This window comes from Somniosus microcephalus, unplaced genomic scaffold (genome assembly GCF_052327205.1).
Source record: "Somniosus microcephalus isolate GS21.2 unplaced genomic scaffold, FLI_Smic_1.0 unresolved_chr5, whole genome shotgun sequence".
Taxonomy (NCBI): Eukaryota; Metazoa; Chordata; class Chondrichthyes; order Squaliformes; family Somniosidae; genus Somniosus; species Somniosus microcephalus.
In genome coordinates this window covers 2,381,668-2,406,010 of record NW_028225183.1, presented here as the reverse complement: position 1 = coordinate 2,406,010, position 24,343 = coordinate 2,381,668, and the positions used below count along the sequence as shown (strand labels likewise).

The window sequence follows — 24,343 nt, the reverse complement described above, 5'->3', positions numbered from 1 at the left end:
GTTACCGTCATACCTGCCACTGGCAAGCGTTTCTCCTTATTACCTCAATCAAATCCCCTTGTAATTTTGAAAGCCTCTTATTAAATTTCCTCTTAACCGTCTGAGGAAAACAATCACAAACTCTCAACATAACTGAAGTTCCTTATCCCTCGGACCACTCTGCAAGACGTCAAACTGAGTGTCTCGCTCTGTATGTCTATCTTTGTCTCCCTCTTTGTCCCTGTCTCTCTCTGTATAGGATTCTGAGGGTGCTTGACAGGATAGATGCAGGGAGGATGTTTCCCCTCCTGGGGGAATCTACAACTAGGGGGCAAAGCTCCAGGATATTCGGTCGCCCATTTAAAACGGAGATGAGGAGGAATTTCTTCTCTCAGAATGTCGTGAATCTTTGGAATCCTCTACCCCAGAGAGCTGTGGAGGCGGAGCCACTGAATATATTCAAGGTGGAGGTAGACATATATTTGAGCTGCAGTGGAGTCAAGGGTTATGGGGAGCGGGCAGGAAAGTGGCGTTGAGTAGAAGATCTGATCAGCCATGATCTTATTGAATGGCGGGGCAGGTTCGAGGGGCCGAATGGCCCACTCCTGCTCCTATTCCTTCTATTCTTATTTCTGTCCCTTCTGCCTCTGTCCCTCTGTTCAAAGGTCGATTTTTGCTTTGACAGATTCGGCACCTTTCAGTTCCTCGTTAGTATAGTGGTGAGTATCCCCGCCTGTCACGCGGGAGACCGGGGTTCAATTCCCCGACGGGGAGAATTTTTAACATCCCCAATTTTAAACCTTTGGGCAGCTCCTTAAAAAGACCCTGGGAAAAATTGAATAGAACAAAATGAACGAAAATAATTTTAAAATATGAACATGACGAAATTTATAACAACTCCCTGCACCAGTTCCTCGTTAGTAGAGTGTTCTCCTTCTGTTTGCCTGTTGTGTGGGGCACTGAGGAGGGAGAGAGAAAATGAGATAACAGCGGGAGAAAGCACGACTGCTCTTTCAAAGAGACAGCACAGGCACGATTGGCCGAATGGCCTCCCACCGTGCTGCCAGCCTCCATGAATGCATGACACTGAGATGGATATCTGAGACATACCCACACAAAGAGAGCACATACGGGTATTTTGTGTGTGTTTGCTGCTTTGTCTCAAGCACTGCATAACCATTTCCTGGACAATGTCGTGGATATTATGATGTTCAGTTTTCACTTCCCCGACGGCTTCTCTATGACTTTATGCCTCTGTCTCTGAGAAAAGCATAGAAGGAAATATATGGCAAATGGACCCCTTCCCGCACTTGATGCTGTGGCTTAGTGAACATGTCCTTTGTGTTCTCGTCTAAAAGATGTCATCTTGTACGAAAAGTTTGCCTGGCGTGAAAGTGATCTGAATTTCAAAGCAGCAAGGAGGAAAGTCTGCGTTGCTCTGCTTGTTGGCAGGCAGCTTCTTACAGCTTCTTGCAGCTTCCCTGGTGGTCTAGTGGTTAGGATTCGGCGCTTTCACCGCCGCGGCCCGGGTTCGATTCCCGGTTAGGGAACAGTGCGTTTTGAGGCTGTTTGAAATGCCTCCAATCAATGCACCCGCGCGAAGCAATGTCTGCTCCTGATCAACCTTTGCAATTTCAACGCTGCTGATGCCTCAACAGGTGCGCAATGCACTTCCTTGCCTTTTGTAAAATGCCTGCTGTTTCAAAGTCAGCAGGAAATTACATTTGGGACGAGACAATTTAAACGTGTACATGCCCACATTTAACTGCAGCTGACAGTGTCAGAACAGTCACTGTTATTATCAAACTTCCATGTATTTTCTTGCAGGCTGCACCCCCCTAACAAACATAGCTTATCACAGCACGGCTATCAATCAACTCAACGCCAGTTTGAAGAATGCAACATTTGAAAGTTAGCAACGTGTGCAAGACTTTAGTGAGAGAGAGTTGGGCCGTGATAACATTTCTAAGCAGTAAGATATTCAGTAGGCCTGAGCCCTTGCTGCGTAATACAATTCTCCCCATACTGATTCTGCTATCTTCAATTGGTCTCCTCTGGTTACCGTCATACCTGCGACTGGCAAGCGTTTCTCCTTATTACCTCAATCAAATCCCCTTGTAATTTTGAAAGCCTCTTATTAAATTTCCTCTTAACCGTCTGAGGAAAACAATCACAAACTCTCAACATAACTGAAGTTCCTTATCCCTCGGACCACTCTGCAAGACGTCAAACTGACTGTCTCGCTCTGTATGTCTATCTTTGTCTCCCTCTTTGTCCCTGTCTCTCTCTGTATAGGATTCTGAGGGTGCTTGACAGGATAGATGCAGGGAGGATGTTTCCCCTCCTGGGGGAATCTACAACTAGGGGGCAAAGCTCCAGGATATCCGGTCGCCCATTTAAAACGGAGATGAGGAGGAATTTGTTCTCTCAGAATGTCGTGAATCTTTGGAATCCTCTACCCCAGAGAGCTGTGGAGGTGGAGCCACTGAATATATTCAAGGTGGAGATAGACATATATTTGAGCTGCAGTGGAGTCAAGGGTTATGGGGAGCGGGCAGGAAAGTGGCGTTGAGTACAAGATCTGATCAGCCATGATCTTATTGAATGGCGGGGCAGGCTCGAGGGGCCGAATGGCCCACTCCTGCTCCTATTCCTTCTGTTCTTATTCTTATTTCTGTCCCTTCTGCCTCTGTCCCTCTGTTCACAGGTCGATTTTTGCTCTGACAGATTCGGCACCTTTCAGTTCCTCGTTAGTATAGTGGTGAGTATCCCCGCCTGTCACGCGGGAGACCGGGGTTCAATTCCCCGACGGGGAGAATTTTTAACATCCCCAATTTTAAACCTTTGGGCAGCTCCTTAAAAAGACCCTGGGAAAAGTTGAATAGAACAAAATGAACGAAAATAATTTTAAAATATGTACATGACGAAATTTATAACAACTCCCTGCACCAGTTCCTCGTTAGTAGAGTGTTCTCCTTCTGTTTGCCTGTTGTGTGGGGCACTGAGGAGGGAGAGAGAAAATGAGATAACAGCGGGAGAAAGCACGACTGCTCTTTCAAAGAGACAGCACAGGCACGATTGGCCGAATGGCCTCCCACCGTGCTGCCAGCCTCCATGAATGCATGACACTGAGATGGATATCTGAGACATACCCACACAAAGAGAGCACATACGGGTATTTTGTGTGTGTTTGCTGCTTTGTCTCAAGCACTGCATAACCATTTCCTCGACAATGTCGTGGATATTATGATGTCAGTTTTCACTTCCCCGACGGCTTCTCTCTGACTTTATGCCTCTGTCTCTGAGAAAAGCATAGAAGGAAATATATGGCAAATGGACGCCTTCCCGCACTTGATGCTGTGGCTTAGTGAACATGTCCTTTGTGTTCTCGTCTAAAAGATGTCATCTTGTACGAAAAGTTTGCCTGGCGTTAAAGTGATCTGAATTTCAAAGCAGCAAGGACGAAAGTCTGCGTTGCTCTGCTTGCTGGCAGGCAGTTTCTTGCAGCTTCCCTGGTGGTCTAGTGGTTAGGATTCGGCGCTTTCACCGCCGTGGCCCGGGTTCGATTCCCAGTTAGGGAACAGTGCGTTTTGAGGCTGTTTGAAATGCCTCCAATCAATGCACCCGCGCGAAGCAATGTCTGCTCCTGATCAACCTTTAGCAATTTCAACACTGCTGATGCCTCAACAGGTACACAATGCACTTCCTTGCCTTTTGTAAAATGCCTGCTGTTTCAAAGTCAGCAGGAAATTACATTTGGGACGAGACAATTTAAACGCGTATATGCCCACATTTAACTGCAGCTGACAGTGTCAGAACAGTCACGGTTATTATCAAACTTCCATGTATATTCTTGCAGGCTGCACCCCTAACAAACTTAGCTTATCACAGCACGGTTATCAATCAACTCAACGCCAGTTTGAAGAATGCAACATTTGAAAGTTAGCAACGTGTGCAAGACTTTAGTGAGAGAGAGTTGGGCCGTGATAACATTTCTAAGCAGTAAGATATTCAGTAGGCCTGAGCCCTTGCTGCGTAATACAATTCTCCCCATACTGATTCTGCTATCTTCAATTGGTCTCCTCTGGTTACCGTCATACCTGCCACTGGCAAGCGTTTCTCCTTATTACCTCAATCAAATCCCCTTGTAATTTTGAAAGCCTCTTATTAAATTTCCTCTTAACCGTCTGAGGAAAACAATCACAAACTCTCAACATCACTGAAGTTCCTTATCCCTCGGACCACTCTGCAAGACGTCAAACTGAGTGTCTCGCTCTGTATGTCTATCTTTGTCTCCCTCTTTGTCCCTGTCTCTCTCTGTATAGGATTCTGAGGTGGCTTGACTGGATAGATGCAGGGAGGATGTTTCCCCTCCTGGGGGAATCTACAACTCGGGGGCAAAGCTCCAGGATTTCCGGTCGCCCATTTAAAACGGAGATGAGGAGGAATTTCTTCTCTCAGAATGTCGTGAATCTTTGGAATCCTCTACCCCAGAGAGCTGTGGAGGCGGAGCCACTGAATATATTCAAGGTGGAGGTAGACATATATTTGAGCTGCAGTGGAGTCAAGGGTTATGGGGAGCGGGCAGGAAAGTGGCGTTGAGTAGAAGATCTGATCAGCCATGATCTTATTGAATGGCGGGGCAGGTTCGAGGGGCCGAATGGCCCACTCCTGCTCCTATTCCTTCTATTCTTATTTCTGTCCCTTCTGCCTCTGTCCCTCTGTTCAAAGGTCGATTTTTGCTTTGACAGATTCGGCACCTTTCAGTTCCTCGTTAGTATAGTGGTGAGTATCCCCGCCTGTCACGCGGGAGACCGGGGTTCAATTCCCCGACGGGGAGAATTTTTAACATCCCCAATTTTAAACCTTTGGGCAGCTCCTTAAAAAGACCCTGGGAAAAATTGAATAGAACAAAATGAACGAAAATAATTTTAAAATATGAACATGACGAAATTTATAACAACTCCCTGCACCAGTTCCTCGTTAGTAGAGTGTTCTCCTTCTGTTTGCCTGTTGTGTGGGGCACTGAGGAGGGAGAGAGAAAATGAGATAACAGCGGGAGAAAGCACGACTGCTCTTTCAAAGAGACAGCACAGGCACGATTGGCCGAATGGCCTCCCACCGTGCTGCCAGCCTCCATGAATGCATGACACTGAGATGGATATCTGAGACATACCCACACAAAGAGAGCACATACGGGTATTTTGTGTGTGTTTGCTGCTTTGTCTCAAGCACTGCATAACCATTTCCTGGACAATGTCGTGGATATTATGATGTTCAGTTTTCACTTCCCCGACGGCTTCTCTATGACTTTATGCCTCTGTCTCTGAGAAAAGCATAGAAGGAAATATATGGCAAATGGACCCCTTCCCGCACTTGATGCTGTGGCTTAGTGAACATGTCCTTTGTGTTCTCGTCTAAAAGATGTCATCTTGTACGAAAAGTTTGCCTGGCGTGAAAGTGATCTGAATTTCAAAGCAGCAAGGAGGAAAGTCTGCGTTGCTCTGCTTGTTGGCAGGCAGCTTCTTACAGCTTCTTGCAGCTTCCCTGGTGGTCTAGTGGTTAGGATTCGGCGCTTTCACCGCCGCGGCCCGGGTTCGATTCCCGGTTAGGGAACAGTGCGTTTTGAGGCTGTTTGAAATGCCTCCAATCAATGCACCCGCGCGAAGCAATGTCTGCTCCTGATCAACCTTTGCAATTTCAACGCTGCTGATGCCTCAACAGGTGCGCAATGCACTTCCTTGCCTTTTGTAAAATGCCTGCTGTTTCAAAGTCAGCAGGAAATTACATTTGGGACGAGACAATTTAAACGTGTACATGCCCACATTTAACTGCAGCTGACAGTGTCAGAACAGTCACTGTTATTATCAAACTTCCATGTATTTTCTTGCAGGCTGCACCCCCCTAACAAACATAGCTTATCACAGCACGGCTATCAATCAACTCAACGCCAGTTTGAAGAATGCAACATTTGAAAGTTAGCAACGTGTGCAAGACTTTAGTGAGAGAGAGTTGGGCCGTGATAACATTTCTAAGCAGTAAGATATTCAGTAGGCCTGAGCCCTTGCTGCGTAATACAATTCTCCCCATACTGATTCTGCTATCTTCAATTGGTCTCCTCTGGTTACCGTCATACCTGCGACTGGCAAGCGTTTCTCCTTATTACCTCAATCAAATCCCCTTGTAATTTTGAAAGCCTCTTATTAAATTTCCTCTTAACCGTCTGAGGAAAACAATCACAAACTCTCAACATAACTGAAGTTCCTTATCCCTCGGACCACTCTGCAAGACGTCAAACTGACTGTCTCGCTCTGTATGTCTATCTTTGTCTCCCTCTTTGTCCCTGTCTCTCTCTGTATAGGATTCTGAGGGTGCTTGACAGGATAGATGCAGGGAGGATGTTTCCCCTCCTGGGGGAATCTACAACTAGGGGGCAAAGCTCCAGGATATCCGGTCGCCCATTTAAAACGGAGATGAGGAGGAATTTGTTCTCTCAGAATGTCGTGAATCTTTGGAATCCTCTACCCCAGAGAGCTGTGGAGGTGGAGCCACTGAATATATTCAAGGTGGAGATAGACATATATTTGAGCTGCAGTGGAGTCAAGGGTTATGGGGAGCGGGCAGGAAAGTGGCGTTGAGTACAAGATCTGATCAGCCATGATCTTATTGAATGGCGGGGCAGGCTCGAGGGGCCGAATGGCCCACTCCTGCTCCTATTCCTTCTGTTCTTATTCTTATTTCTGTCCCTTCTGCCTCTGTCCCTCTGTTCACAGGTCGATTTTTGCTCTGACAGATTCGGCACCTTTCAGTTCCTCGTTAGTATAGTGGTGAGTATCCCCGCCTGTCACGCGGGAGACCGGGGTTCAATTCCCCGACGGGGAGAATTTTTAACATCCCCAATTTTAAACCTTTGGGCAGCTCCTTAAAAAGACCCTGGGAAAAGTTGAATAGAACAAAATGAACGAAAATAATTTTAAAATATGTACATGACGAAATTTATAACAACTCCCTGCACCAGTTCCTCGTTAGTAGAGTGTTCTCCTTCTGTTTGCCTGTTGTGTGGGGCACTGAGGAGGGAGAGAGAAAATGAGATAACAGCGGGAGAAAGCACGACTGCTCTTTCAAAGAGACAGCACAGGCACGATTGGCCGAATGGCCTCCCACCGTGCTGCCAGCCTCCATGAATGCATGACACTGAGATGGATATCTGAGACATACCCACACAAAGAGAGCACATACGGGTATTTTGTGTGTGTTTGCTGCTTTGTCTCAAGCACTGCATAACCATTTCCTCGACAATGTCGTGGATATTATGATGTCAGTTTTCACTTCCCCGACGGCTTCTCTCTGACTTTATGCCTCTGTCTCTGAGAAAAGCATAGAAGGAAATATATGGCAAATGGACGCCTTCCCGCACTTGATGCTGTGGCTTAGTGAACATGTCCTTTGTGTTCTCGTCTAAAAGATGTCATCTTGTACGAAAAGTTTGCCTGGCGTTAAAGTGATCTGAATTTCAAAGCAGCAAGGACGAAAGTCTGCGTTGCTCTGCTTGCTGGCAGGCAGTTTCTTGCAGCTTCCCTGGTGGTCTAGTGGTTAGGATTCGGCGCTTTCACCGCCGTGGCCCGGGTTCGATTCCCAGTTAGGGAACAGTGCGTTTTGAGGCTGTTTGAAATGCCTCCAATCAATGCACCCGCGCGAAGCAATGTCTGCTCCTGATCAACCTTTAGCAATTTCAACACTGCTGATGCCTCAACAGGTACACAATGCACTTCCTTGCCTTTTGTAAAATGCCTGCTGTTTCAAAGTCAGCAGGAAATTACATTTGGGACGAGACAATTTAAACGCGTATATGCCCACATTTAACTGCAGCTGACAGTGTCAGAACAGTCACGGTTATTATCAAACTTCCATGTATATTCTTGCAGGCTGCACCCCTAACAAACTTAGCTTATCACAGCACGGTTATCAATCAACTCAACGCCAGTTTGAAGAATGCAACATTTGAAAGTTAGCAACGTGTGCAAGACTTTAGTGAGAGAGAGTTGGGCCGTGATAACATTTCTAAGCAGTAAGATATTCAGTAGGCCTGAGCCCTTGCTGCGTAATACAATTCTCCCCATACTGATTCTGCTATCTTCAATTGGTCTCCTCTGGTTACCGTCATACCTGCCACTGGCAAGCGTTTCTCCTTATTACCTCAATCAAATCCCCTTGTAATTTTGAAAGCCTCTTATTAAATTTCCTCTTAACCGTCTGAGGAAAACAATCACAAACTCTCAACATCACTGAAGTTCCTTATCCCTCGGACCACTCTGCAAGACGTCAAACTGAGTGTCTCGCTCTGTATGTCTATCTTTGTCTCCCTCTTTGTCCCTGTCTCTCTCTGTATAGGATTCTGAGGTGGCTTGACTGGATAGATGCAGGGAGGATGTTTCCCCTCCTGGGGGAATCTACAACTCGGGGGCAAAGCTCCAGGATTTCCGGTCGCCCATTTAAAACGGAGATGAGGAGGAATTTCTTCTCTCAGAATGTCGTGAATCTTTGGAATCCTCTACCCCAGAGAGCTGTGGAGGCGGAGCCACTGAATATATTCAAGGTGGAGGTAGACATATATTTGAGCTGCAGTGGAGTCAAGGGTTATGGGGAGCGGGCAGGAAAGTGGCGTTGAGTAGAAGATCTGATCAGCCATGATCTTATTGAATGGCGGGGCAGGTTCGAGGGGCCGAATGGCCTGCTCCTATTCCTTCTGTTCTTATTTCTGTCCCTTCTGCCTCTGTCCCTCTGTTCACAGGTCGATTTTTGCTCTGAGAGATTCGGCACCTTTCAGTTCCTCGTTAGTATAGTGGTGAGTATCCCCGCCTGTCACGCGGGAGACCGGGGTTCAATTCCCCGACGGGGAGGATTTTTAACATCCCCAATTTTAAACCTTTCGGCAGCTCCTTAAAAAGACCCTGGGAAAAGTTGAATAGAACAAAATGAACGAAAATAATTTTAAAATATGTACATGACGAAATTTATAACAACTCCCTGCACCAGTTCCTCGTTAGTAGAGTGTTCTCCTTCTGTTTGCCTGTTGTGTGGGGCACTGAGGAGGGAGAGAGAAAATGAGATAACAGCGGGAGAAAGCACGACTGCTCTTTCAAAGAGACAGCACAGGCACGATTGGCCGAATGGCCTCCCACCGTGCTGCCAGCCTCCATGAATGCATGACACTGAGATGGATATCTGAGACATACCCACACAAAGAGAGCACATACGGGTATTTTGTGTGTGTTTGCTGCTTTGTCTCAAGCACTGCATAACCATTTCCTGGACAATGTCGTGGATATTATGATGTTCAGTTTTCACTTCCCCGACGGCTTCTCTCTGACTTTATGCCTCTGTCTCTGAGAAAAGCATAGAAGGTAATATATGGCAAATGGACCCCTTCCCGCACTTGATGCTGTGGCTAAGTGAACATGTCCTTTGTGTTCTCGTCTAAAAGATGTCATCTTGTACGAAAAGTTTGCCTGGCGTGAAAGTGATCTGAATTTCAAAGCAGCAAGGAGGAAAGTCTACGTTGCTCTGCTTGCTGGCAGGCAGCTTCTTGCAGCTTTTTGCAGCTTCCCTGGTGGTCTAGTGGTTAAGATTCGGCGCTTTCACTGCCGCGGCCCGGGTTCGATTCCCGATTAGGGAATAGTGCGTTTTGAGGCTGTTTGAAATGCCTCCAATCAATGCACCCGCGCGAAGCAATGCCTGCTCCTGATCAACCTTTGCAATTTCAACACTGCTGCTGCTTCAACAGGTACACAATGCACTTCCTTGCCTTTTGTAAAATGCCTGCTGTTTCAAAGTCAGCAGGAAATTACATTTGGGACGAGACAATTTAAACGTGTACATGCCCACATTTAACTGCAGCTGACAGTGTCAGAACAGTCACGGTTATTATCAAACTTCCATGTACTTTCTTGCAGGCTGCACCCCCCTAACAAACATAGCTTATCACAGCACGGCTATCAATCAACTCAACGCCAGTTTGAAGAATGCAACATTTGAAAGTTAGCAACGTGTGCAAGACTTTAGTGAGAGAGAGTTGGGCCGTGATAACATTTCTAAGCAGTAAGATATTCAGTAGGCCTGAGCCCTTGCTGCGTAATACAATTCTCCCCATTCTGCTATCTTCAATTGGTCTCCTCTGGTTACCGTCATACCTGCAACTGGGAAGCGTTTCTCCTTATTACCTCAATCAAATCCCCTTGTAATTTTGAAAGCCTCTTATTAAATTTCCTCTTAACCGTCTGAGGAAAACAATCACAAACTCTCAACATAACTGAAGTTCCTTATCCCTCGGACCACTCTGCAAGACGTCAAACTGACTGCCTCGCTCTGTATGTCTATCTTTGTCTCCCTCTTTGTCCCTGTCTCGCTCTGTATAGGATTCTGAGGGTGCTTGACAGGATAGATGCAGGGAGGACGTTTCCCCTCCTGGGGGAATCTACAACTAGGGGGCAAAGCTCCAGGATATCCGGTCGCCCATTTAAAACGGAGATGGGGAGGAATTTCTTCTCTCAGAATGTCGTGAATCTTTGGAATCCTCTACCCCAGAGAGCTGTGGAGGCGGAGCCACTGAATATATTCAAGGTGGAGGTAGACATATATTTGAGCTGCAGTGGAGTCAAGGGTTATGGGGAGCGGGCAGGAAAGTGGCGTTGAGTAGAAGATCTGATCAGCCATGATCTTATTGAATGGCGGGGCAGGTTCGAGGGGCCGAATGGCCCACTCCTGCTCCTATTCCTTCTGTTCTTATTTCTGTCCCTTCTGCCTCTGTCCCTCTGTTCACAGGTCGATTTTTGCTCTGACAGATTCGGCACCTTTCAGTTCCTCGTTAGTATAGTGGTGAGTATCCCCGCCTGTCACGCGGGAGACCGGGGTTCAATTCCCCGACGGGGAGAATTTTTAACATCCCCAATTTTAAACCTTTGGGCAGCTCCTTAAAAAGACCCTGGGAAAAGTTGAATAGAACAAAATGAACGAAAATAATTTTAAAATATGAACATGACGAAATTTATAACAACTCCCTGCACCAGTTCCTCGTTAGTAGAGTGTTCTCCTTCTGTTTGCCTGTTGTGTGGGGCACTGAGGAGGGAGAGAGAAAATGAGATAACAGCGGGAGAAAGCACGACTGCTCTTTCAAAGAGACAGCACAGGCACGATTGGCCGAATGGCCTCCCACCGTGCTGCCAGCCTCCATGAATGCATGACACTGAGATGGATATCTGAGACATACCCACACAAAGAGAGCACATACGGGTATTTTGTGTGTGTTTGCTGCTTTGTCTCAAGCACTGCATAACCATTTCCTGGACAATGTCGTGGATATTATGATGTTCAGTTTTCACTTCCCCGACGGCTTCTCTCTGACTTTATGCCTCTGTCTCTGAGAAAAGCATAGAAGGAAATATATGGCAAATGGACCCCTTCCCGCACTTGATGCTGTGGCTTAGTGAACATGTCCTTTGTGTTCTCGTCTAAAAGATGTCATCTTGTCCGAAAAGTTTGCCTGGCGTGAAAGTGATCTGACTTTCAAAGCAGCAAGGAGGAAAGTCTGCGTTGCTCTGCTTGCTGGCAGGCAGCTTCTTGCAGCTTCCCTGGTGGTCTAGTGGTTAGGATTCGGCGCTTTCACCGCCGCGGCCCGGGTTCGATTCCCGGTTAGGGAACAGTGCGTTTTGAGGCTGTTTGAAATGCCTCCAATCAATGCACCCGCGCGAAGCAATGTCTGCTCCTGATCAACCTTTAGCAATTTCAACACTGCTGATGCCTCAACAGGTACACAATGCACTTCCTTGCCTTTTGTAAAATGCCTGCTGTTTCAAAGTCAGCAGGAAATTACATTTGGGACGAGACAATTTAAACGCGTATATGCCCACATTTAACTGCAGCTGACAGTGTCAGAACAGTCACGGTTATTATCAAACTTCCATGTATTTTCTTGCAGGCTGCACCCCCCTAACAAACTTAGCTTATCACAGCACGGCTATCAATCAACTCAACGCCAGTTTGAAGAATGCAACATTTGAAAGTTAGCAACGTGTGCAAGACTTTATGAGAGAGAGTTGGGCCGTGATAACATTTCTAAGCAGTAAGATATTCAGTAGGCCTGAGCCCTTGCTGCGTAATACAATTCTCCCCATTCTGCTATCTTCAATTGGTCTCCTCTGGTTACCGTCATACCTGCAACTGGCAAGCGTTTCTCCTTATTACCTCAATCAAATCCCCTTGTAATTTTGAAAGCCTCTTATTAAATTTCCTCTTAACCGTCTGAGGAAAACAATCACAAACTCTCAACATAACTGAAGTTCCTTATCCCTCGGACCACTCTGCAAGACGTCAAACTGACTGTCTCGCTCTGTATGTCTATCTTTGTCTCCCTCTTTGTCCCTGTCTCTCTCTGTATAGGATTCTGAGGGTGCTTGACAGGATAGATGCAGGGAGGACGTTTCCCCTCCTGGGGGAATCTACAACTAGGGGGCAAAGCTCCAGGATATCCGGTCGCCCATTTAAAACGGAGATGAGGAGGAATTTGTTCTCTCAGAATGTCGTGAATCTTTGGAATCCTCTACCCCAGAGAGCTGTGGAGGCGGAGCCACTGAATATATTCAAGGTGGAGATAGACATATATTTGAGCTGCAGTGGAGTCAAGGGTTATGGGGAGCGGGCAGGAAAGTGGCGTTGAGTACAAGATCTGATCAGCCATGATCTTATTGAATGGCGGGGCAGGCTCGAGGGGCCGAATGGCCCACTCCTGCTCCTATTCCTTCTGTTCTTATTTCTGTCCCTTCTGCCTCTGTCCCTCTGTTCACAGGTCGATTTTTGCTCTGACAGATTCGGCACCTTTCAGTTCCTCGTTAGTATAGTGGTGAGTATCCCCGCCTGTCACGCGGGAGACCGGGGTTCTAATTCCCCGACGGGGAGAATTTTTAACATCCCCAATTTTAAACCTTTGGGCAGCTCCTTAAAAAGACCCTGGGAAAAGTTGAATAGAACAAAATGAACGAAAATAATTTTAAAATATGTACATGACGAAATTTATAACAACTCCCTGCACCAGTTCCTCGTTAGTGGAGTGTTCTCCTTCTGTTTGCCTGTTGTGTGGGGCTCTGAGGAGGGAGAGAGAAAATGAGATAACAGCGGGAGAAAGCACGACTGCTCTTTCAAAGAGACAGCACAGGCACGATTGGCCGAATGGCCTCCCACCGTGCTGCCAGCCTCCATGAATGCATGACACTGAGATGGATATCTGAGACATACCCACACAAAGAGAGCACATACGGGTATTTTGTGTGTGTTTGCTGCTTTGTCTCAAGCACTGCATAACCATTTCCTGGACAATGTCGTGGGTATTATGATGTTCAGTTTTCACTTCCCCGACGGCTTCTCTCTGACTTTATGCCTCTGTCTCTGAGAAAAGCATAGAAGGTAATATATGGCAAATGGACCTCTTCCCGCACTTGATGCTGTGGCTTAGTGAACATGTCCTTTGTGTTCTCGTCTAAAAGATGTCATCTTGTACGAAAAGTTTGCCTGGCGTGAAAGTGATCTGAATTTCAAAGCAGCAAGGAGGAAAGTCTGCGTTGCTCTGCTTGCTGGCAGGCAGCTTCTTGCAGCTTTTTGCAGCTTCCCTGGTGGTCTAGTGGTTAAGATTCGGCGCTTTCACTGCCGCGGCCCGGGTTCGATTCCCGATTAGGGAACAGTGCGTTTTGAGGCTGTTTGAAATGCCTCCAATCAATGCACCCGCGCGAAGCAATGCCTGCTCCTGATCAACCTTTGCAATTTCAACACTGCTGCTGCCTCAACATGTACACAATGCACTTCCTTGCCTTTTGTAAAATGCCTGCTGTTTCAAAGTCAGCAGGAAATTACATTTGGGACGAGACAATTTAAACGTGTACATGCCCACATTTAACTGCAGCTGACAGTGTCAGAACAGTCACGGTTATTATCAAACTTCCATGTATTTTCTTGCAGGCTGCACCCCCCTAACAAACTTAGCTTATCACAGCACGGCTATCAATCAACTCAACGCCAGTTTGAAGAATGCAACATTTGAAAGTTAGCAACGTGTGCAAGACTTTAGTGAGAGAGAGTTGGGCCGTGATAACATTTCTAAGCAGTAAGATATTCAGTAGGCCTGAGCCCTTGCTGCGTAATACAATTCTCCCCATTCTGCTATCTTCAATTGGTCTCCTCTGGTTACCGTCATACCTGCAACTGGCAAGCGTTTCTCCTTATTACCTCAATCAAATCCCCTTGTAATTTTGAAAGCCTCTTATTAAATTTCCTCTTAACCGTCTGAGGAAAACAATCACAAACTCTCAACATAACTGAAGTTCCTTATCCCTCGGACCACTCTGCAAGACGTCAAACTGACTGTCTCGCTCTGTATGTCTATCTTTGTCTCCCTCTTTGTCCCTGTCTCTCTCTGTATAGGATTCTGAGGGTGCTTGACAGGATAGATGCAGGGAGGACGTTTCCCCTCCTGGGGGAATCTACAACTAGGGGGCAAAGCTCCAGGATATCCGGTCGCCCATTTAAAACGGAGATGAGGAGGAATTTCTTCTCTCAGAATGTCGTGAATCTTTGGAATCCTCTACCCCAGAGAGCTGTGGAGGCGGAGCCACTGAATATATTCAAGGTGGAGATAGACATATATTTGAGCTGCAGTGGAGTCAAGGGTTATGGGGAGCGGGCAGGAAAGTGGCGTTGAGTAGAAGATCTGATCAGCCATGATCTTATTGAATGGCGGGGCAGGTTCGAGGGGCCGAATGGCCCACTCCTGCTCCTATTCCTTCTATTCTTATTTCTGTCCCTTCTGCCTCTGTCCCTCTGTTCACAGGTCGATTTTTGCTCTGACAGATTCGGCACTTTTCAGTTCCTCGTTAGTATAGTGGTGAGTATCCCCGCCTGTCACGCGGGAGACCGGGGTTCAATTCCCCGACGGGGAGAATTTTTAACATCCCCAATTTTAAACCTTTGGGCAGCTCCTTAAAAAGACCCTGGGAAAAGTTGAATAGAACAAAATGAACGAAAATAATTTTAAAATATGAACATGACGAAATTTATAACAACTCCCTGCACCAGTTCCTCGTTAGTAGAGTGTTCTCCTTCTGTTTGCCTGTTGTGTGGGGCACTGAGGAGGGAGAGAGAAAATGAGATAACAGCGGGAGAAAGCACGACTGCTCTTTCAAAGAGACAGCACAGGCACGATTGGCCGAATGGCCTCCCACCGTGCTGCCAGCCTCCATGAATGCATGACACTGAGATGGATATCTGAGACATACCCACACAAAGAGAGCACATACGGGTATTTTGTGTGTGTTTGCTGCTTTGTCTCAAGCACTGCATAACCATTTCCTGGACAATGTCGTGGATATTATGATGTTCAGTTTTCACTTCCCCGACGGCTTCTCTCTGACTTTATGCCTCTGTCTCTGAGAAAAGCATAGAAGGAAATATATGGCAAATGGACCCCTTCCCGCACTTGATGCTGTGGCTTAGTGAACATGTCCTTTGTGTTCTCGTCTAAAAGATGTCATCTTGTCCGAAAAGTTTGCCTGGCGTGAAAGTGATCTGACTTTCAAAGCAGCAAGGAGGAAAGTCTGCGTTGCTCTGCTTGCTGGCAGGCAGCTTCTTGCAGCTTCCCTGGTGGTCTAGTGGTTAGGATTCGGCGCTTTCACCGCCGCGGCCCGGGTTCGATTCCCGGTTAGGGAACAGTGCGTTTTGAGGCTGTTTGAAATGCCTCCAATCAATGCACCCGCGCGAAGCAATGTCTGCTCCTGATCAACCTTTAGCAATTTCAACACTGCTGATGCCTCAACAGGTACACAATGCACTTCCTTGCCTTTTGTAAAATGCCTGCTGTTTCAAAGTCAGCAGGAAATTACATTTGGGACGAGACAATTTAAACGCGTATATGCCCACATTTAACTGCAGCTGACAGTGTCAGAACAGTCACGGTTATTATCAAACTTCCATGTATTTTCTTGCAGGCTGCACCCCCCTAACAAACTTAGCTTATCACAGCACGGCTATCAATCAACTCAACGCCAGTTTGAAGAATGCAACATTTGAAAGTTAGCAACGTGTGCAAGACTTTAGTGAGAGAGAGTTGGGCCGTGATAACATTTCTAAGCAGTAAGATATTCAGTAGGCCTGAGCCCTTGCTGCGTAATACAATTCTCCCCATACTGATTCTGCTATCTTCAATTGGTCTCCTCTGGTTACCGTCATACCTGCCACTGGCAAGCGTTTCTCCTTATTACCTCAATCAAATCCCCTTGTAATTTTGAAAGCCTCTTATTAAATTTCCTCTTAACCGTCTGAGGAAAACAATCACAAACTCTCAACATAACTGAAGTTCCTTATCCCTCGGACCACTCTGCAAGACGTCAAACTGACTGTCTCGCTCTGTATGTCTATCTTTGTCTCCCTCTTTGTCCCTGTCTCTCTCTGTATAGGATTCTGAGGGTGCTTGACAGGATAGATGCAGGGAGGACGTTTCCCCTCCTGGGGGAATCTACAACTAGGGGGCAAAGCTCCAGGATATCCGGTCGCCCATTTAAAACGGAGATGAGGAGGAATTTCTTCTCTCAGAATGTCGTGAATCTTTGGAATCCTCTACCCCAGAGAGCTGTGGAGGCGGAGCCACTGAATATATTCAAGGTGGAGATAGACATATATTTGAGCTGCAGTGGAGTCAAGGGTTATGGGGAGCGGGCAGGAAAGTGGCGTTGAGTACAAGATCTGATCAGCCATGATCTTATTGAATGGCGGGGCAGGCTCGAGGGGCCGAATGGCCCACTCCTGCTCCTATTCCTTCTGTTCTTATTTCTGTCCCTTCTGCCTCTGTCCCTCTGTTCACAGGTCGATTTTTGCTCTGACAGATTCGGCACCTTTCAGTTCCTCGTTAGTATAGTGGCGAGTATCCCCGCCTGTCACGCGGGAGACAGGGGTTCAATTCCCCGACGGGGAGAATTTTTAACATCCCCAATTTTAAACCTTTGGGCAGCTCCTTAAAAAGACCCTGGGAAAAGTTGAATAGAACAAAATGAACGAAAATAATTTTAAAATATGTACATGACGAAATTTATAACAACTCCCTGCACCAGTTCCTCGTTAGTAGAGTGTTCTCCTTCTGTTTGCCTGTTGTGTGGGGCTCTGAGGAGGGAGAGAGAAAATGAGATAACAGCGGGAGAAAGCACGACTGCTCTTTCAAAGAGACAGCACAGGCACGATTGGCCGAATGGCCTCCCACCGTGCTGCCAGCCTCCATGAATGCATGACACTGAGATGGATATCTGAGACATACCCACACAAAGAGAGCACATACGGGTATTTTGTGTGTGTTTGCTGCTTTGTCTCAAGCATTGCATAACCATTTCCTGGACAATGTCGTGGATATTATGATTTTCAGTTTTCACTTCCCCGACGGCTTCTCTCTGACTTTATGCCTCTGTCTCTGAGAAAAGCATAGAAGGTAATATATGGCAAATGGACCCCTTCCCGCACTTGATGCTGTGGCTTAGTGAACATGTCCTTTGTGTTCTCGTCTAAAAGATGTCAACTTGTACGAAAAGTTTGCCTGGCGTGAAAGTGATCTGAATTTCAAAGCAGCAAGGAGGAAAGTCTGCGTTGCTCTGCTTGCTGGCAGGCAGCTTCTTGCAGCTTCCCTGGTGGTCTAGTGGTTAGGATTCGGCGCTTTCACCGCCGCGGCCCGTGTTCGATTCCCGGTTAGGGAACAGTGCGTTTTGAGGCTGTTTGAAATGCCTCCAATCAATGCACCCGCGCGAAGCAATGTCTGCTCCTGATCAACCTTTGCAATTTCAACACTGCTGATGCCTCAACAGGTGCGCAATGCACTTCCTTGCCTTTTGTAAAATGCCTGCTGTTTCAAAGTCAGCAGGAAATTACATTTGGGACGAGACAATTTAAACGTGTACATGCCCAGATTTAACTGCAGCTGACAGTGTCAGAACAGTCACTGTTATTATCAAACTTCCATGTATTTTCTTGCAGGCTGCACCCCCCTAACAAACATAGCTTATCACAGCACGGCTATCAATCAACTCAAAGCCAGTTTGAAGAATGCAACATTTGAAAGTTAGCAACGTGTGCAAGACTTTAGTGAGAGAGAGTTGGGCCGTGATAACATTTCTAAGCAGTAAGATATTCAGTAGGCCTGAGCCCTTGCTGCGTAATACAATTCTCCCCATACTGATTCTGCTATCTTCAATTGGTCTCCTCTGGTTACCGTCATACCTGCCACTGGCAAGCGTTTCTCCTTATTACCTCAATCAAATCCCCTTGTAATTTTGAAAGCCTCTTATTAAATTTCCTCTTAACCGTCTGAGGAAAACAATCACAAACTCTCAACATAACTGAAGTTCCTTATCCCTCGGACCACTCTGCAAGACGTCAAACTGACCGTCTCGCTCTGTATGTCTATCTTTGTCTCCCTCTTTGTCCCTGTCTCTCTCTGTATAGGATTCTGAGGGTGCTTGACAGGATAGATGCAGGGAGGATGTTTCCCCTCCTGGGGGAATCTACAACTAGGGGGCAAAGCTCCAGGATATCCGGTCGCCCATTTAAAACGGAGATGAGGAGGAATTTGTTCTCTCAGAATGACGTGAATGTTTGGAATCCTCTACCCCAGAGAGCTGTGGAGGCGGAGCCACTGAATATATTCAAGGTGGAGATAGACATATATTTGAGCTGCAGTGGAGTCAAGGGTTATGGGGAGCGGGCAGGAAAGTGGCGTTGAGTACAAGATCTGATCAGCCATGATCTTATTGAATGGCGGGGCAGGTTCGAGGGGCCGAATGGCCCACTCCTGCTCCTATTCCTTCTGTTCTTATTTCTGTCCCTTCTGCCTCTGTCCCTCTGTTCACAGGTCGATTTTTGCTCTGAGAGATTCGGCACCTTTCAGTTCCTCGTTAGTATAGTGGGGAGTATCCCCGCCTGTCACGCGGGAGACCGGGGTTCAATTCCCCGACGGGGAGGATTTTTAACATCCCCAATTTTAAACCTTTCGGCAGCTCCTTAAAAAGACCCTGGGAAAAGTTGAATAGAACAAAATGAACGAAAATAATTTTAAAATATGTACATGACGAAATTTATAACAACTCCCTGCACCAGTTCCTCGTTAGTAGAGTGTTCTCCTTCTGTTTGCCTGTTGTGTGGGGCTCAGAGGAGGGAGAGAGAAAATGAGATAACAGCGGGAGAAAGCACGACTGCTCTTTCAAAGAGACAGCACAGGCACGATTGGCCGAATGGCCTCCCACCGTGCTGCCAGCCTCCATGAATGCATGACACTGAGATGGATATCTGAGACATACCCACACAAAGAGAGCACATACGGGTATTTTGTGTGTGTTTGCTGCTTTGTCTCAAGCACTGCATAACCATTTCCTCGACAATGTCGTGGATATTATGATGTTCAGTTTTCACTTCCCCGACGGCTTCTCTCTGACTTTATGCCTCTGTCTCTGAGAAAAGCATAGAAGGAAATATATGGCAAATGGACCCCTTCCCGCACTTGATGCTGTGGCTTAGTGAACATGTCCTTTGTGTTCTCGTCTAAAAGATGTCATCTTGTCCGAAAAGTTTGCCTGGCGTGAAAGTGATCTGACTTTCAAAGCAGCAAGGAGGAAAGTCTGCGTTGCTCTGCTTGCTGGCAGGCAGCTTCTTGCAGCTTCCCTGGTGGTCTAGTGGTTAGGATTCGGCGCTTTCACCGCCGCGGCCCGTGTTCGATTCCCGGTTAGGGAACAGTGCGTTTTGAGGCTGTTTGAAATGCCTCCAATCAATGCACCCGCGCGAAGCAATGTCTGCTCCTGATCAACCTTTAGCAATTTCAACACTGCTGATGCCTCAACAGGTACACAATGCACTTCCTTGCCTTTTGTAAAATGCCTGCTGTTTTAAAGTCAGCAGGAAATTACATTTGGGACGAGACAATTTAAACGCGTATATGCCCACATTTAACTGCAGCTGACAGTGTCAGAACAGTCACGGTTATTATCAAACTTCCATGTATTTTCTTGCAGGCTGCACCCCCCTAACAAACTTAGCTTATCACAGCACGGCTATCAATCAACTCAACGCCAGTTTGAAGAATGCAACATTTGAAAGTTAGCAACGTGTGCAAGACTTTATGAGAGAGAGTTGGGCCGTGATAACATTTCTAAGCAGTAAGATATTCAGTAGGCCTGAGCCCTTGCTGCGTAATACAATTCTCCCCATTCTGCTATCTTCAATTGGTCTCCTCTGGTTACCGTCATACCTGCAACTGGCAAGCGTTTCTCCTTATTACCTCAATCAAATCCCCTTGTAATTTTGAAAGCCTCTTATTAAATTTCCTCTTAACCGTCTGAGGAAAACAATCACAAACTCTCAACATAACTGAAGTTCCTTATCCCTCGGACCACTCTGCAAGACGTCAAACTGACTGTCTCGCTCTGTATGTCTATCTTTGTCTCCCTTTTTGTCCCTGTCTCTCTCTGTATAGGATTCTGAGGGTGCTTGACAGGATAGATGCAGGGAGGACGTTTCCCCTCCTGGGGGAATCTACAACTAGGGGGCAAAGCTCCAGGATATCCGGTCGCCCATTTAAAACGGAGATGAGGAGGAATTTGTTCTCTCAGAATGTCGTGAATCTTTGGAATCCTCTACCCCAGAGAGCTGTGGAGGCGGAGCCACTGAATATATTCAAGGTGGAGATAGACATATATTTGAGCTGCAGTGGAGTCAAGGGTTATGGGGAGCGGGCAGGAAAGTGGCGTTGAGTACAAGATCTGATCAGCCATGATCTTATTGAATGGCGGGGCAGGCTCGAGGGGCCGAATGGCCCACTCCTGCTCCTATTCCTTCTGTTCTTATTTCTGTCCCTTCTGCCTCTGTCCCTCTGCTCACAGGTCGATTTTTGCTCTGACAGATTCGGCACCTTTCAGTTCCTCGTTAGTATAGTGGTGAGTATCCCCGCCTGTCACGCGGGAGACCGGGGTTCAATTCCCCGAAGGGGAGAATTTTTAACATCCCCAATTTTAAACCTTTGGGCAGCTCCTTAAAAAGACCCTGGGAAAAGTTGAATAGAACAAAATGAACGAAAATAATTTTAAAATATGTACATGACGAAATTTATAACAACTCCCTGCACCAGTTCCTCGTTAGTGGAGTGTTCTCCTTCTGTTTGCCTGTTGTGTGGGGCTCTGAGGAGGGAGAGAGAAAATGAGATAACAGCGGGAGAAAGCACGACTGCTCTTTCAAAGAGACAGCACAGGCACGATTGGCCGAATGGCCTCCCACCGTGCTGCCAGCCTCCATGAATGCATGACACTGAGATGGATATCTGAGACATACCCACACAAAGAGAGCACATACGGGTATTTTGTGTGTGTTTGCTGCTTTGTCTCAAGCACTGCATAACCATTTCCTGGACAATGTCGTGGGTATTATGATGTTCAGTTTTCACTTCTCCGACGGCTTCTCTCTGACTTTATGCCTCTGTCTCTGAGAAAAGCATAGAAGGTAATATATGGCAAATGGACCTCTTCCCGCACTTGATGCTGTGGCTTAGTGAACATGTCCTTTGTGTTCTCGTCTAAAAGATGTCATCTTGTACGAAAAGTTTGCCTGGCGTGAAAGTGATCTGAATTTCAAAGCAGCAAGGAGGAAAGTCTGCGTTGCTCTGCTTGCTGGCAGGCAGCTTCTTGCAGCTTTTTGCAGCTTCCCTGGTGGTCTAGTGGTTAAGATTCGGCGCTTTCACTGCCGCGGCCCGGGTTCGATTCCCGATTAGGGAACAGTGCGTTTTGAGGCTGTTTGAAATGCCTCCAATCAATGCACCCGCGCGAAGCAATGCCTGCTCCTGATCAACCTTTGCAATTTCAACACTGCTGCTGCCTCAACAGGTACACAATGCACTTCCTTGCCTTTTGTAAAATGCCTGCTGTTTCAAAGTCAGCAGGAAATTACATTTGGGACGAGACAATTTAAACGTGTACATGCCCACATTTAACTGCAGCTGACAGTGTCAGAACAGTCACGGTTATTATCAAACTTCCATGTATTTTCTTGCAGGCTGCACCCCCCTAACAAACTTAGCTTATCACAGCACGGCTATCAATCAACTCAACGCCAGTTTGAAGAATGCAACATTTGAAAGTTAGCAACGTGTGCAAGACTTTAGTGAGAGAGAGTTGGGCCGTGATAACATTTCTAAGCAGTAAGATATTCAGTAGGCCTGAGCCCTTGCTGCGTAATACAATTCTCCCCATTCTGCTATCTTCAATTGGTCTCCTCTGGTTACCGTCATACCTGCAACTGGCAAGCGTTTCTCCTTATTACCTCAATCAAATCCCCTTGTAATTTTGAAAGCCTCTTATTAAATTTCCTCTTAACCGTCTGAGGAAAACAATCACAAACTCTCAACATAACTGAAGTTCCTTATCCCTCGGACCACTCTGCAAGACGTCAAACTGACTGTCTCGCTCTGTATGTCTATCTTTGTCTCCCTCTTTGTCCCTGTCTCTCTCTGTATAGGATTCTGAGGGTGCTTGACAGGATAGATGCAGGGAGGACGTTTCCCCTCCTGGGGGAATCTACAACTAGGGGGCAAAGCTCCAGGATATCCGGTCGCCCATTTAAAACGGAGATGAGGAGGAATTTCTTCTCTCAGAATGTCGTGAATCTTTGGAATCCTCTACCCCAGAGAGCTGTGGAGGCGGAGCCACTGAATATATTCAAGGTGGAGATAGACATATATTTGAGCTGCAGTGGAGTCAAGGGTTATGGGGAGCGGGCAGGAAAGTGGCGTTGAGTAGAAGATCTGATCAGCCATGATCTTATTGAATGGCGGGGCAGGTTCGAGGGGCCGAATGGCCCACTCCTGCTCCTATTCCTTCTATTCTTATTTCTGTCCCTTCTGCCTCTGTCCCTCTGTTCACAGGTCGATTTTTGCTCTGACAGATTCGGCACTTTTCAGTTCCTCGTTAGTATAGTGGTGAGTATCCCCGCCTGTCACGCGGGAGACCGGGGTTCAATTCCCCGACGGGGAGAATTTTTAACATCCCCAATTTTAAACCTTTGGGCAGCTCCTTAAAAAGACCCTGGGAAAAGTTGAATAGAACAAAATGAACGAAAATAATTTTAAAATATGAACATGACGAAATTTATAACAACTCCCTGCACCAGTTCCTCGTTAGTAGAGTGTTCTCCTTGCCTGTTGTGTGGGGCACTGAGGAGGGAGAGAGAAAATGAGATAACAGCGGGAGAAAGCACGACTGCTCTTTCAAAGAGACAGCACAGGCACGATTGGCCGAATGGCCTCCCACCGTGCTGCCAGCCTCCATGAATGCATGACACTGAGATGGATATCTGAGACATACCCACACAAAGAGAGCACATACGGGTATTTTGTGTGTGTTTGCTGCTTTGTCTCAAGCACTGCATAACCATTTCCTGGACAATGTCGTGGATATTATGATGTTCAGTTTTCACTTCCCCGACGGCTTCTCTCTGACTTTATGCCTCTGTCTCTGAGAAAAGCATAGAAGGAAATATATGGCAAATGGACCCCTTCCCGCACTTGATGCTGTGGCTTAGTGAACATGTCCTTTGTGTTCTCGTCTAAAAGATGTCATCTTGTCCGAAAAGTTTGCCTGGCGTGAAAGTGATCTGACTTTCAAAGCAGCAAGGAGGAAAGTCTGCGTTGCTCTGCTTGCTGGCAGGCAGCTTCTTGCAGCTTCCCTGGTGGTCTAGTGGTTAGGATTCGGCGCTTTCACCGCCGCGGCCCGGGTTCGATTCCCGGTTAGGGAACAGTGCGTTTTGAGGCTGTTTGAAATGCCTCCAATCAATGCACCCGCGCGAAGCAATGTCTGCTCCTGATCAACCTTTAGCAATTTCAACACTGCTGATGCCTCAACAGGTACACAATGCACTTCCTTGCCTTTTGTAAAATGCCTGCTGTTTCAAAGTCAGCAGGAAATTACATTTGGGACGAGACAATTTAAACGTGTACATGCCCACATTTAACTGCAGCTGACAGTGTCAGAACAGTCACGGTTATTATCAAACTTCCATGTATTTTCTTGCAGGCTGCACCCCCCTAACAAACTTAGCTTATCACAGCACGGCTATCAATCAACTCAACGTCAGTTTGAAGAATGCAACATTTGAAAGTTAGCAACGTGTGCAAGACTTTAGTGAGAGAGAGTTGGGCCGTGATAACATTTCTAAGCAGTAAGATATTCAGTAGGCCTGAGCCCTTGCTGCGTAATACAATTCTCCCCATACTGATTCTGCTATCTTCAATTGGTCTCCTCTGGTTACCGTCATA

The 24,343-nt window shown here is 46.7% G+C and overlaps 13 non-coding genes across 13 annotated transcripts; all 13 read left to right on the top strand.

The window, feature by feature from the left end:
* Positions 1-681: 681 nt before the first annotated feature.
* Positions 682-753, top strand: trnad-guc (transfer RNA aspartic acid (anticodon GUC)). Its single transcript has one exon. It is a non-coding gene; the product is annotated as a tRNA-Asp (tRNA).
* A 704-nt stretch (positions 754-1,457) lies between these two features.
* Positions 1,458-1,529, top strand: trnae-uuc (transfer RNA glutamic acid (anticodon UUC)). Its single transcript has one exon. It is a non-coding gene; the product is annotated as a tRNA-Glu (tRNA).
* Positions 1,530-2,723: 1,194 nt separating this feature from the next.
* Positions 2,724-2,795, top strand: trnad-guc (transfer RNA aspartic acid (anticodon GUC)). Its single transcript has one exon. It is a non-coding gene; the product is annotated as a tRNA-Asp (tRNA).
* A 1,952-nt stretch (positions 2,796-4,747) lies between these two features.
* trnad-guc (transfer RNA aspartic acid (anticodon GUC)) lies at positions 4,748-4,819 on the top strand. The gene has a single exon. It is a non-coding gene; the product is annotated as a tRNA-Asp (tRNA).
* Positions 4,820-5,523: 704 nt separating this feature from the next.
* Positions 5,524-5,595, top strand: trnae-uuc (transfer RNA glutamic acid (anticodon UUC)). Its single transcript has one exon. It is a non-coding gene; the product is annotated as a tRNA-Glu (tRNA).
* Positions 5,596-6,789: 1,194 nt separating this feature from the next.
* Positions 6,790-6,861, top strand: trnad-guc (transfer RNA aspartic acid (anticodon GUC)). Its single transcript has one exon. It is a non-coding gene; the product is annotated as a tRNA-Asp (tRNA).
* A 1,946-nt stretch (positions 6,862-8,807) lies between these two features.
* Positions 8,808-8,879, top strand: trnad-guc (transfer RNA aspartic acid (anticodon GUC)). Its single transcript has one exon. It is a non-coding gene; the product is annotated as a tRNA-Asp (tRNA).
* A 1,958-nt stretch (positions 8,880-10,837) lies between these two features.
* Positions 10,838-10,909, top strand: trnad-guc (transfer RNA aspartic acid (anticodon GUC)). The gene has a single exon. It is a non-coding gene; the product is annotated as a tRNA-Asp (tRNA).
* Positions 10,910-11,603: 694 nt separating this feature from the next.
* trnae-uuc (transfer RNA glutamic acid (anticodon UUC)) lies at positions 11,604-11,675 on the top strand. The gene has a single exon. It is a non-coding gene; the product is annotated as a tRNA-Glu (tRNA).
* A 3,213-nt stretch (positions 11,676-14,888) lies between these two features.
* trnad-guc (transfer RNA aspartic acid (anticodon GUC)) lies at positions 14,889-14,960 on the top strand. The gene has a single exon. It is a non-coding gene; the product is annotated as a tRNA-Asp (tRNA).
* Positions 14,961-15,654: 694 nt separating this feature from the next.
* Positions 15,655-15,726, top strand: trnae-uuc (transfer RNA glutamic acid (anticodon UUC)). Its single transcript has one exon. It is a non-coding gene; the product is annotated as a tRNA-Glu (tRNA).
* Positions 15,727-22,991: 7,265 nt separating this feature from the next.
* Positions 22,992-23,063, top strand: trnad-guc (transfer RNA aspartic acid (anticodon GUC)). The gene has a single exon. It is a non-coding gene; the product is annotated as a tRNA-Asp (tRNA).
* Positions 23,064-23,751: 688 nt separating this feature from the next.
* On the top strand, positions 23,752-23,823 carry trnae-uuc (transfer RNA glutamic acid (anticodon UUC)). Its single transcript has one exon. It is a non-coding gene; the product is annotated as a tRNA-Glu (tRNA).
* The last annotated feature ends 520 nt before the right edge of the window (positions 23,824-24,343 follow it).